The following is a 13,648-nucleotide window of genomic DNA, read 5'->3' on the forward strand; positions in this document are numbered from 1 at the left end:
AACAAATGCAAGACTACTCACTAATAATGATAATGAGGGTCAAGGTACCCAGTACAATCTAACAAGTACGAATGAATGAGCTAAAGTTGAACACCTAGAAGAATATATCAATCATGGGGCAATGATGGTTTCCCACTATCAATAGTGAAGGAATTTGCCACTGATGACTGCAAAACCCAAGGTACTACCAAATGGACTCTAGATCTTTGTCCTAGAGAAATGAGTCATAGCCGATAGGAAAAGATCTGCTAGAAGGAAGGAATTAAGGAAATCCTTCATCAATCTAGTGCCAGTGTAACCCGTAGGCCAATAATGTGGAAGGAATCTGACAAAAAAGATGTAGTAACCCAACCGAAGCACGTTTATGGTGTACACAAGATGTAGCTAGCGCACGATAGAAACCCTCTGAACCAACCAATAATGAAAGCTGACACAGAGGCGAGGAATCCACTAATAGGGTCAAATGGAAACCAAGCTACTACACGAATCCCAATGTGTGATAATGAAAGCTAATGTTGAACACAATGGAAGCCACTCAATCAAAGACCCATGATACTGATCGATGTTGAGCATAAGGTAACCTATCAATAATGAAAATAGGGCCAGGGTGCAGCTCTAGGTCTGCCCTCAGAGCAATATGTCGTTGCCGATAAGGACAAGACCTGTGAGCAAGAAATCAATGGAGACCTTCTCAAACCAGCATGAGTAAAGGACCAATATAACTGATGTGATGAAAAACATGACAGTGACAACTAGGGATGGCCGACTAAAAAATAGGTCAAGGGACACCACAAAGAGGCTGTCTCAGGCTTACTTATCTTGAACAAAAGAACGAATCAATGATGACTATATGGAATCATATGATAACTATGTATAATTTTTTCATGCAGAAGGCACGAGCAAACTCTCCATATGATTAGAAGAGGTAACCAATCGGAGGAGAACTAACTCAATAACAAGGTTAAGGTGTACCTAAGTCATACTAAATCCTGCCCAAAATGAAGGAGAGACTTTCTTTTGAGTGATTTGTTCAAGGGTGACATGACTAACTCTAGCTGCCAACAATATATGGAAATTTTGTCTCATTCCAGCTCTTTTTGGAATATATAGTTTTTTTTTCTTTTTCTTTAAGTTGGAAAAAGAATAAAATAATGCTATAGTAGAGTGGAAAGAACGAGTGTCAGAGAAACAGATTATCTAGTTCCTGGGATGGGAACAATCCTATGCTTAATGTAGGGAGGCGAAACTGGTCAAGGACACGCAAAGGGATGTTCCTTCCACGGGTCAAAGGATGTGTCAAGTTGCAGAAGCTAAGTGATTGCATGTTTGATTTTGCAGAAGACATGGTCAAATAAGTGGCTTAAACACGAGTCCAAGTGAAGTCGGCTCAAGGCCAAAAGGTTCAAATAGTCAACATGCAGTGCAGCATTACAAATGAACACAAAGGACCCTCTAGGGTATAAGGCCAAAAATAAGCGTAGAAGCAAGGAGAATGTGTCTTCAATGCACAAGTCATGGCGAGACTAAAGAGGACTCCCGAGCCTACTCAGTATAACAGCATGTGTAACCAATGTCAGTGAGGTTCTAACTAAGATTCCCATGTAAAGGATGGCTCTACCATCACATCATGATTTTAAAAATCAGTGAGTGAACATGGTTTGCTAACCAAGACATGATGGGGTTGACCCTATGGCTAATGTATCGCTGAACGGAGGCTAGTATGCAAGATGCAATGGGAAAAAAAGAATTTCCTAACCTATATGCCAGTGAGTGAACGATACCTGCCATGATGGGTCAGTGGTCATGGGACAGAAAAAACATCTCGAAGAAGCTTCCAAAATATCCTGGAAAATAACCCATTCTCAACAATCCAAGCCCACAAGTCAAAAAAATTCATGAGGCAAAAAATCAAGTTTTGAAAAAATATTTTGCAATTTCAAAGCTACATAATGACTTTTGCACTCATAGTTTTTATTTCTGATTGGATCAAAGAGCTATGGATCAAAAAGGAGCAAACTTGCCTCTGAACAATTAGACCGTTCAAATTGCACCAAAGTTATCAGGTAACCCTCAAATCATGCTTGCAATGTTTTGTGATAGTTTTTAGAAGTTTTCATTAAGATTTGACCATGGGAATTCATGCCAAGAAATCTAACTCTACATACATGCAGGTTGGATGTGATCAACCCGTGTATATGACAGCCCTACATGCGACTGTGTGTAAAGGGAACCTGCATGTACGCGAGTTGAAGTTTAAACACAAAATCTAACGATTGAAACTCAAATTTTTTTAAGATTACCATCACATGGAGAGAGAGAGAGAGCATAACATAATTGACAATTAGGTAATGAACAACCAAAATGCACTAGATGCATTGAGAGGGTGTGGCTTATTGAAATTCTTCAAAATGCCGAACATGAAATCCAACACACACTTGCTCGAATTGCTAATCCATTACTGGAGTGTAGAGGATGATGCCTTCATGATAGATCAGGTGCCTCTACGGATTGAGGTTGAAGACATCTACTTTATTACAGGTCTCTCCTAAAGAGGGGAGGTTGTGCATTCAACTGGAAGGACAAGAAGTAGTCTTTCAGTAGAAGACTATGTACATATATATTGTCCTGGGCACCGGGAAAATATTGGAAGTCAGATTCCAATCAAACACGTGGATAGTTTATCTCTGACAATTCTGCTATTTACCATTGCAAGGGTAAATGGATCAAATTTACTAAATCAGGCCTCATGAATGTCCATGAGCCTGGCAGTGGAATTCCTTACCATGGTTTTTGACTAGTGCACAGCTCTTCTGACCAACATGAAGAGCCAGCTGACCTCTATTTAGAAGGGTCAGACAAAGAACTTTGGATATGGGACTATCTTATGCTCCTTCTTCTTCGAGAAGGTACCTAGGCTATGTCCCAAAGTATCTGTCTCCATCAGCAGCCCATGAGATCCTCGGATGGGTAGATGGGCTGACTTGATGAAATGCCTTAGAGGCGGGGACGTGCCTAGGACGATTTTCGATGATGATTTTTTTGCCTAGTGGGACCAACAGATCATCACAGTCGACGACTACCCATATGCTGGTATGGATTTCCGAGGAGATCCAGACTTGGTGTTGCCACCAAACGTAGCATGAGGAGTCATAGGTAAAAAATTTTAAGTTTTTGTAAATTTTTAGGACTTTTTTCTTAAAATATGAAATGAATTTAGAAATATTTTTGACGGGACAAAATACTGACAAAATGACCATGTTCCAGATGTGGGTCCAATGAGACCAGATGGATTTCCAAGGCACAGGCATTGCGGAAGAGGTGCCAAACAGGTAGCAGCTAAGACAGAGAGAGTTTATATGCAGTTCATAGAAACTTGGTGAGACTGACTCACCAAGTACCGATGATAGCCATAGAGGATCTACATAAGGAGATGCAGTGTTGCATGGTAGGGGTACCATGGGACTGGGTCCACATACTTCGGCGTGTAGCCAATGCAGTAGTTAACATTTTAGCCACTCATCTTGAGCTGGGTCGATAGACAAACTGGACATGATTATGGGCATTTCATCCCAATTTTGTATATTCTTTTTTGAACACTTTATCTATACACAGGCAATTTTATGATACATATACAGATCCAAATTTTTTATGTTTGTTTAATTTGATGAATGATTGATATGCCAATCTAATGCTTGATTAGCAATAGAGTCTGCTAATGAATTCTCAGATCGTGGAATGTGAACATATGTAACATAAACAAATGATCATTGCAACAGGCTCACTCTCAAAAATTGGGGATATAAATAAGGATCACGAACCCAATAAATGTTATTTAATTGTGACACTACCAGCCGTGAGTCAAGATAAACTACCAACAAATCAATCCCATAAGAAATTGCTTCAGATAGTAAATTAACAATGGCAATATATTCGGAAATGTTATTTGAAGCAGGACCAATACATACTCCCCTCGACACCATCAACTCTCCAAATGGATAATAAATCACCTAAGCTGCGAAAGCAAGATTGCGAGTGTACCGACTAGCACCATCGGAGAATCTGAAATATATCAAATCATCCATCAACACCTGCCAAAGCAAATCAAAAAATGTCAATATGACAAACTTCCCAACAAATATGTACAAAAATACAATATATACAAAAAAACAATTGCTCAACCAGAACCTAATCAAAATACTTCTTAAGGTAGAGCCCATTTCGGGGCTCCGCCAGCATGTTCCCTTCAAAATCAACTAATTCATAAGCCCCTTTTCCCAAAAATCATTTTACTATAAAGGGACCATACCACATAGACTTGAACTTGCGTGCCCCCAAGGCATCTTTATCTTGGTCATAGACTAAGACGAGGTCACCTTCAAAAAAGACCCGAGGATGGACAACTTTATCATACTAAGTTTTAACCCTTTTCTTATGGGCCTCGTTTATTATGGCGGCATCTCGACGCTGCTCATCGAGATGTTCCAAATGAATGAGGTGTTCTTCGAGACTAGACATCTCTAGAAGAAGTTCTACAACTAGCTTAAGGGACGGAATTTCACATTCGATAGGAAAAATAAATTCCAGCCCATAAACTAATTCAAAAGGAGTAAAACTGGTGGAAGTCTTCACCGAGGTTCGGTATGCCCAGAGAGCCAGGTACAACATGATGTGCTAATTGGAGTGATTTTTGTCGATTGTCCTTTGTAGGATAGTCTTCGGGGACTTATTCACAGCTTCGACTTGCCCATTGGCTTGAGGATACCGGGACTGGATTGGAAACCCACTCCGTTAGAGGAACGGGGTATATGAAACCCGCCTTAAGCAACTTTTCAACTTCAGCTTTAATAGTTGTTGCTTTCCAAGGATTGACTGGTCGAAGCTTCTAATGAATCGGCTTGCGTTTTCGTATGTCTTGATCTCATGTTGGACTATAGATGGATCAATACCAGGCATTTCCTCATAAGACCAAGCGAACACATCTCGAAACTCTTTAAAGAGGTTGATGTAAATTTGAATCTCTTCAGGGGAAAAATCGGATCTGATGAAGACATTTTCTATAATGTTAGGATTCTTAGAGATGTTTATAGGTACAGTTTTGAGATAATCGACATATTACCTTCAACAAATAATTGTGTTGGAGCCAAAGGGTTTGAAACTGTACAAACATTGCTAGTAAGTAGATTGGAGAACCTAGATTCGATTTCATGCAATGGAGGAAGAAAATATGAATGATGATGTAAATATTCCTAAGGTCAATCTACACCCATCATTGCTTTTAAAATTGCTTCCTCAGATGGTAAAACTATATCTAAGCAGTCCAAATCAAAAGTGGAGTCAAGGGCCCAAGCTAGAGCCACATCACCATCTAACTCCTCCTCTAAAAAAGGAGTGGGATGGTTGTCTGTAGATTTAACGATAGATTGATAGCTAAGTTCTATTACAGACATGGGAAATGCCATTCCACCAACCTTCCCTCCATATAATGTGGTCGTAGATGAAGGTAAGTTTGTAATCCATCCATCTCGTAAATCCAATTCCTTCCTAAGAGGAGGTTGTAATCCAGGTTGGCATCAATGATTTCTACCTCAATATTAATGACCTTTCCTCCAACACATATAGGAAAGGTCAGGATAATTCCATGTGGCCTATGAGAATGTCCATTAAATTTTGTTAAGAGAGTCGGTGAAGGAACAACTGAAGGTGATCCAATGGCCTTCCAACATTACATAGACATTACGCATGTGGAAGCTCCCTCATCTATAGTTGTCCAAAAAATATTGGTTTTATGGTAAGTGGACTTTATTTGGAAAGCCATATGGTGAGGAAGTCTCTTTTTGACATTTAGCATATCAAAAGTGAGCACTAAAGAATTCTTTGGATCCACTGCCCCAATTGTCGAAAGCAAAGCACTTCTCTAAGCAGGACACTACTGGAGTACCTCCAATGTAGACATAGCACAAGGAATTTGAGCCAGATCTTCTACAATCAAGTAGTTATGGGCTGCCCTAGCATTAGAGTTAATAGTCGAGCATTTTGCAGAACCTTTTGGTATCAAAGGTATAGACTCAGCAGAGGGTCGCCTAATATGAAGTGGGTTTGTGGTTTCGAGAACAGATTTAGCCTTAGATGTTTTTGTTTCACCATAATCACGTGCTCGTGTAGCAACATTGACATGAGAGTTCATCATATAAGAATTTGAGGAATTTTCCCCTTCTTGGTTGCCCCTTGTGGAGGTACCAGCGTTCGAGTTCGCAGCAACAAGCAATTGTTGCCCTTTGGGAAAAGGGTTAGTCAGGACAGCTTGGGAGCTAGAGGATCCTTGCTACACTAACAAGTGCTGAGCATCTTGAATCTTAGGGCAGAGGTGAGTCAAATGATCTCCATTGCATAATTTGCATGGAAACTTAACCTTTTTCTTGGACTCTTTTCTACCCTCACCGACACCATTGTTGGGTTTGTTCACATTACCCTTCCCTTCCTGGTTCTTCTTCTTACCTCATCCCTTATTCTTCCCATCGGATTGTTGATTTCCTTTAGGGTTAGAGGCCTAGACGGTGTTTATAGAGGTAAGTTGGGAAGGCGAAGGTGTAGATGGTGCTGCCTGGTTAGAAGAAGCAGTTTGTAGAGGCAACTGCTGCAATTGGTTCAAAAGGTTCACCGTATTTGCATCAATTGATCCAACTATACCATCGGCATGAGGGCTTGGATTCGGTTTGGATAAATCAACCTTAGATCTAGGAGCATCAAGTAGGATTTTCTAAAGAGTCCCAGACTGAGAATATATCATTTCTAATTTTTGGGCTCGAAAAATAGCCTGCTCTTCCAAATAAACACCAGAAAGAGAAACATCCTTTGAGATCCTAGGTTGTAATGATTTGAGAAACCATTCGAGACGGAACTCTAGTGGAATTTCGACTTTGATAATCCTTTTTCTCTGTCTCCATTCCTGGACATGATCCAAAATGTGAGTTGTCATCTCTTGGTGAAATTTTGCCAAAAGCTCATTTCCGGCTTCATAGCGGATAGGTAAATGAAAATGGTTCAAGAAAATATTAGCCAAATCAATGAAAGAAGTATAGGTGCCCCCTAGAAACTCTATATACAAATTGGCCGCATTCTCGGTTAGGGTGCGCTTAAATAACCTCAAGGAGTTGGATGAGCACCATAAGTGAAATGTGTTCACATGGTCTCTCAGGTCTTCATCACTCTTCCCTTCAAACTTTGGAATATCCATGGAATTTTAGTTGGAACCGAAGGCAAAGTTAGATTGTAGCTAATTAGATCATTCATCAACTTAGTTAAGTTTGGAAAATTAAGCATGGCTAGAAGAGGAAGTCATGGAGGACCTTGGGAATTCCATCCAGAATGGGTGGGGTTCCCGAAGGTCTAAAAAGAATGACCTGGATTTTGAAAGGCACCAGGTTTCTTGAAGTAACTCGTAGAGCCTACTGAACCAAAAGGTGATCCTTGTGGTCCAGCAAAATTTGGAGTTTGACCAACTCCTATCGAAAATCCTCCATAACCAGTGAAGTTACCCCCTAAAGAAGTATTGAAAGGAGCTGACAACCCCTGATAAGGGTTCCATACGTTAGCAAAGGGTGAAAAACTTTGAAATGAATGAACCGAAGAATACAACACATTCCCTTGTTGGCCGAAAAATTGATTCCTAGCTCCTATCCCACTAACCGCAGGGTTTTTCCAACTCTGGAAGGGGTTACTAACTTGACTTGTAAAAGGAAAAGGCATTGACCCTGTTATCGGATTGTAATGTGGTATATGACCACTTCCAAATGGGAAACCCAAAAAAGAAGCTGATCCACTCATCATGGATGTAGAGGCTTTTGATGGTATATTCAACGGAACTGAAGGAATACCTTGACAGGGCATTCCAAAAGGGAAAAATCCAAAACTGGGTGCATTAGCTTGAGAACTTCCACTCATCGATGAAATGGAAGTAGACCCAAATATAGTTGTGCTGGGAGTGTTAGAAGGTATGGAAATAGTTCCTCCCCCTTGTACAGATATGGGAGTCTGCATGTTCGCAACACTTGTCATGGATTCCATGCTTCCAGCAGTGGTCATCGAAGGGATAGATGTATGTAAACCTGGGCTCGAAGGCCTGTGAGTCGGAGTTCCAACGTATAACAAAACATTTAGATGATTAGGAGGGAGAGGAGAATTTGGAGCTGCAATTGACTCTGAAATCTCTTCTACTTCAATACTATCTTCTAACTGGAAGAGTACTCGAGAAAGAACTAGTGTGTTCCTCTCTAACTCTGTATTAGTACCAGGTCTATGTTTTTGTTATGAAACCATCTCAAGAAAAGATAGAAAAGATAGATCAACGCCTTAGAATTCAGCCTCTTCGAGGGGGCAACCTCCTTTACATTACATAAATGAACAATTCTTGGATGATACAAATGACAAAACCTCCTTTCTATATATAGGAGTCTAAGGAGTCACAATATAATCTAGCCGACCTAACAATAATAATATAGAGCCATAAAAATAACAATAGAGGGATTCTATGGGGCACAGAAATAACAATATGGGGGTAATAGGGGCACAACAATATAAATAAGGGGTATAACTACAATAGTAATGGGGTTATCACTAGTATTATAGGGACACAACATGCCCCTCTCCTTCAAAAAAGTGTTGCCCTCAACGCTTGAGTAGTTATGGATACTTCTGCATAAAATTCTCATCCTCCCATGTGGAATCTTCAGCGGATAAGTTCTTCCACTTGATAAGATACTCCGAAATTGATCAATTTCGTAGCTGTCGAGTTCTTGTTTCTGTGACTTCTTCTGGTTCCAATATAATTTTTCCTTCCTCTTCAAGTTCTGGAAATATTATTTGAATTGGAAGCTTGTCACCTATAACCTTCTTTAAACATGAAACATGGAAAATTGGGTGCAATCGAGAAGCTGCAGGAAGCTCCAATTCGTATGCCATAGTACCAATCTTTTGCAACACTTTGTACGGACCATAATACTTTGGTGATAATTTATTATCCTTCTTAGCTTGCTTTAGGGACATTTGCTTATATGGTTGTAGCCATAGGAATACCCAATCACCTACATCAAAACTTCTTTCACTGCGATGTTGATCTGCCTGTTGTTTCATTCTATTTTGTGCCAACACGAGGTTATCCTTTAAGAGTTGGAGGACTTTTTGTTGATGTTCGATGTGATGTTCCACTGCCTGAACCTTAGAATTTTCTCTTAAATATGATGTGATGGATGGTGGTTGATACCCATAAAGTGCCATAAATGGGGTCATTTTTGTTGCTGTATGGAAGGAAGTGTTATACCACCATTCAGCCAGAGGCAACCATTTGACCCATTGTGTTTGTTTATCAGATACAAAGCAACGAAGATATCCTTCCAAACATTTGTTTACTATCTCAGTTTGCCCATCAGATTGAGGATGATAAGATGAGCTATGAGCTAACTGAGTACCAAGACAAGAAAATAATTCTGTCCAAAAATTTCCAGTGAAAATGGGATCTCTGTCACTTACAATAATCTTTGGGTTTCCATGTAGCTTTTGAACTGTTTCCATAAATGCAGTAGAAATTGTACTGGCTTTAAATGGATGTGATAATGCACAAAAGTGTGCATACTTGGTAAGTCTGTCAACTACCACCATGATGACACTCTTTCCCTCAGACTTGGGTAAACCTGTGATAAAATCCATTGAAACCTCCTCCCAACGTTGGCTTGGAATGGATAAAGGTTGTAATAGACCCGGTGTCTTAATTGTTTCAACTTTATTTTGCTGGCAAACCAAACATTCCGCCACAAACTTTTGAATATCTGATTTAAGGCCATCCCAAAAAAATTCCTTCTTAACCCTGTGGTAAGTTTTTAAAAATCCTGAGTGCCCTCCTAAGGGAGAAGTGTGCAATTCCATAAGAATCTTTTGTTTTAGCTGGGAATTCTTACAGAGGTATAAGCGATCTTTGTACCATAACGAATCATTTTGCCAGCTAAATGTATCAGAAGTACTGGAATCTTGTTGTAGCTTTCGAATAAGTGCCCACACTTCTTCGTCATTCTTCCATTCCTCCCTTGCTTCGTTTATCCAATCTGGTTGGATAATAGAAATGGCGCACAACAATGCTTCCACATCCTCATCCTTTCTTGAGAGTGCATCTGCCACCACATTTTGCTTCCCTTTTTTGTAGATGATTTCAAAGTCATAACCCAACATCTTTGTGACCCACTTTTGTTGCTCTTCAGAGGATAATCTTTGTTCTAAAAAGTATTTAAGGCTATCATGATCCGTTTTTACCTTGAAGTGTCTTCCCATTAGGTAGGGTCGCCATTTCTTAAGTGCATGGAGTATTGCCAACATTTCCTTCTCATAAATAGCTTTGCTTAAAAACTTTCCCTTGATTGGACGACTTTCAAAAGCAATGGGTCTTTCATCTTGCATTAGAACAGCACCAATTCCATTTCCTGAAGCATCACATTCCACAATAAAGGTTTTTGTGAAGTCCGGTGTAGCTAAGACCGGTGCTTGGCACATTGCCTCTTTAAGATGTTCAAAGGCCTTTGTTGCTTCCGGAGTCCATGAAAATGAATCTTTCTTCAATAATGTTGTTAGAGGTGCTGCTATTCTCCCATAATTCTTAACAAACTTGCGATAATACCCTGTCAACCCAAGAAATCCTCGCAGATGCTTTATGGATGTGGGGATTTTCCATTCCTTAATGGCTTTAATTTTGCTAGGGTCTACCTTAACTCCTTCATGAGATACAATATGACCCAAATATTCCACCTCCTGGACTCCAAAGAAACATTTGGATCTTTTTGCATATAATTGTTTCTCCTCCAATAGTTGTAGCACCCTGTCAACATGTTCAACATGATCCTTCCAAGACTTGCTGTAGATTAGTATATCATCAAAAAATACTAACACAAATTTTCTAAGGAATGGTTTGAAAATTGAATTCATCAAACCTTGAAATGTTGAAGGTGCATTGGTAAGGCCAAAAGGCATGACCAAAAATTCATAATGACCCTCATGAGTTCTAAATGTCGTTTTCGGAATGTCTTCAATCTTCATTCTGATTTGATGATATCCCGAACGAAGATCCAACTTGGTGAAGTAAATTGATCCATGCAATTCATCCAGTAATTCATCAATAACAGGAATGGGGAACTTATCTTTAATAGTGAGCTTGTTGAGCTCCCTATAATCCGGACACATGCGCCATGATCCATCCTTCTTGTGCACCAATACTACTGGAGCTGAGAAAGAACTTTGACTTGGTTGAATTATACCAGCCTCTAGCATTTCTGCAACCATACGTTCAATTTCACTCTTTTGGACATAGGGATATCTGTACGGCCTGATGTTTGGAGGAACACTTCCTGGAATCAGATGAATAGCATGATCATGATCACGCATAGGTGGGAGACCTTTTGGAGTCTCAAATACCTTGGAATGATTGTCCAGGACTTTTTGGAGATCTGGAGAAATAGATGATTCCAATGTGGAAACATCTAGCGAACATAATTGTGCAATTACACCTCTTTTCTCCTTTTTTAGAAGCTTTGTCATGCCATTAGAGCTGATTATCTTTCCTGGTTTCCCTGCAATACCCCTTAATTCAACTTCCTTTCCTTCCACAGAAAATTTCATGAAAAGTTCTTGAAAATTAAAAGCTATTGTACCCAAGGATTGTAGCCATTGGACTCCTAGTACAACATCAGCACCTCCCATTGGAATGGAAAGCATTGGGCTAGTCAATACATATTCTCCCATGGATAGCTTGATATTATGGCACTTTCCAGAGCAATTTATTGTTCCTCCATTTGCAATCATCACTTGACACTCTGGTGCTGGATATAGGAAGCAATTCAATTCTTTTGCTACCCTACAATGAATAAAATTGTGGGTGCTTCCTGAATCAATCAACACTATTACCTTTTTCTTCTTGATTTGTCCTTCTATCTTGATGGTTTGAGGAGTGGTAATTCCCACCAATGCATTACAAGATATGGTCGGATTTATTTGTTCTTCATCTAGGCTTTGTTCCTGGAGTATATCTTCTTCTTTTGACCTTTCTTGCTCCTTTTCTTCTTCCTCTTCACAATCTATGTAGAATAATTTCTTCTCAGCACACTTATGACCTTTAGTGTATTTGCTATCACAACTGTAACAAAGCCCTTTTGCTCTTTTTTCTTCCAATTTTTGTGGTGTCAACCTTATAGGTTGTGGAAGACTAGGGCAACAACACTTCCGTCTTTATAGTTGTGAGTGGTATGCTTCCTGGTTGCCATAATTTTGCTTTCCATTTTTCTTGCTAACCTGAATGCCTTCTCTAATGAATCAGGTTCCCAAAGGCGAACATCATGTTGGATATTATCCTTTAAAGACCCTATGAACACATCAATCCTATGCTCCTCTGGAATATCTTTTACCCTTATGTTCAATTTTGGAACTCCTCAATGTGCTCCATTACTGAACCCTTTTGTTTGAGACTTATCAATTGGCTAAAAAAAGTGTTGCTTTTTGTATCTTCATAATGTGCTATCAATTCTTCCGTAAAAATTGCCCAAGTGATAAATTGTTTACGAGAGCAAAGCCATTGATACCATACAAACTGATTTGGTTCCAAATATAGAGTTGCCATATGTACCTTTTGTGCGTTTTGCACATTATTGAGATCGAAGAATTGCTCCATCTGTAATATCCATGTGGCAGGATCCTTGCCAACAAACTTCCTCATATAGATTTTTGGAATATGGTTATTCTTCGATCCAACATTAGCGTCTATGGAATCATGATTAACATTTCTTTTGATCTCATCATGAGTTTCCTTTACTACCTTTTCACCATTAGTGACCCTTTCTTGTAGCAACTTCTTCAATTCTTCCATGTCTGTCTTCAAATCTATCTTCAAATCATCCATCTTAGCTTCCATGCCCTTTACCTTAGATTCCATGCCACTTATCTTAGCCTCTGTTAGCTTTTGTGAGCGTGACATTTTTTGCACTTGTTCTTCTAATTTTGATATATCATGTAGCATTTCTTCCTCTTCTTCATGAGTCATGCTAGAGCTTTCACATTCCTTACTAGGTGTTTGCATTTTCTTTTCTTGGGGCATCAGTTACCGATAATAATGCTTTACTATGCCCTTTGAGTTCCATTAAACCAAGCTTACACAAAAATTAAAAAAAAAAAAATACACACCTTTTTTCACTTTATAGAGGCCTGATATTGAATCTGATGTATCTCTGTAATTTCAGATCATCCCGTTCTAAAATTGCTACCTCTAGTAGCCTTCTATGTCCTCTTTTCAATGCCACAAGTCTGAGCCAAATTGGACTCTCCAAGGAAGCGTTATGTGAAATCTCCCACAGTGACTTGCTTTTAGACTGGTTCAGTAGAGCGAACTTGTATTACATACCACGCATCATTGTTTCAACCTTTGAATCTGAAACATGCACACAAGAAACTATAGTCCGTCCTCTTTCTGTAACTTCTTATGAAATTTCAATCCGATCCTCAGAGAGAAAGTTATGACAATTTTCCCCAGGTCACCTGTTTTGAATGTAATTCAGGAGTCTGCAAAAAGACCAACTTCCTCAGATCATATCTCCGCACATATCCTGCAAAAAGCTCTGAAATT

The sequence above is a fragment of the Pinus tabuliformis genome, chromosome 8 (genome assembly GCF_031772625.1).
Source record: "Pinus tabuliformis cultivar Carrire ecotype Pingquan chromosome 8, CPIR1, whole genome shotgun sequence".
NCBI lineage: Eukaryota > Viridiplantae > Streptophyta > Pinopsida > Pinales > Pinaceae > Pinus > Pinus tabuliformis.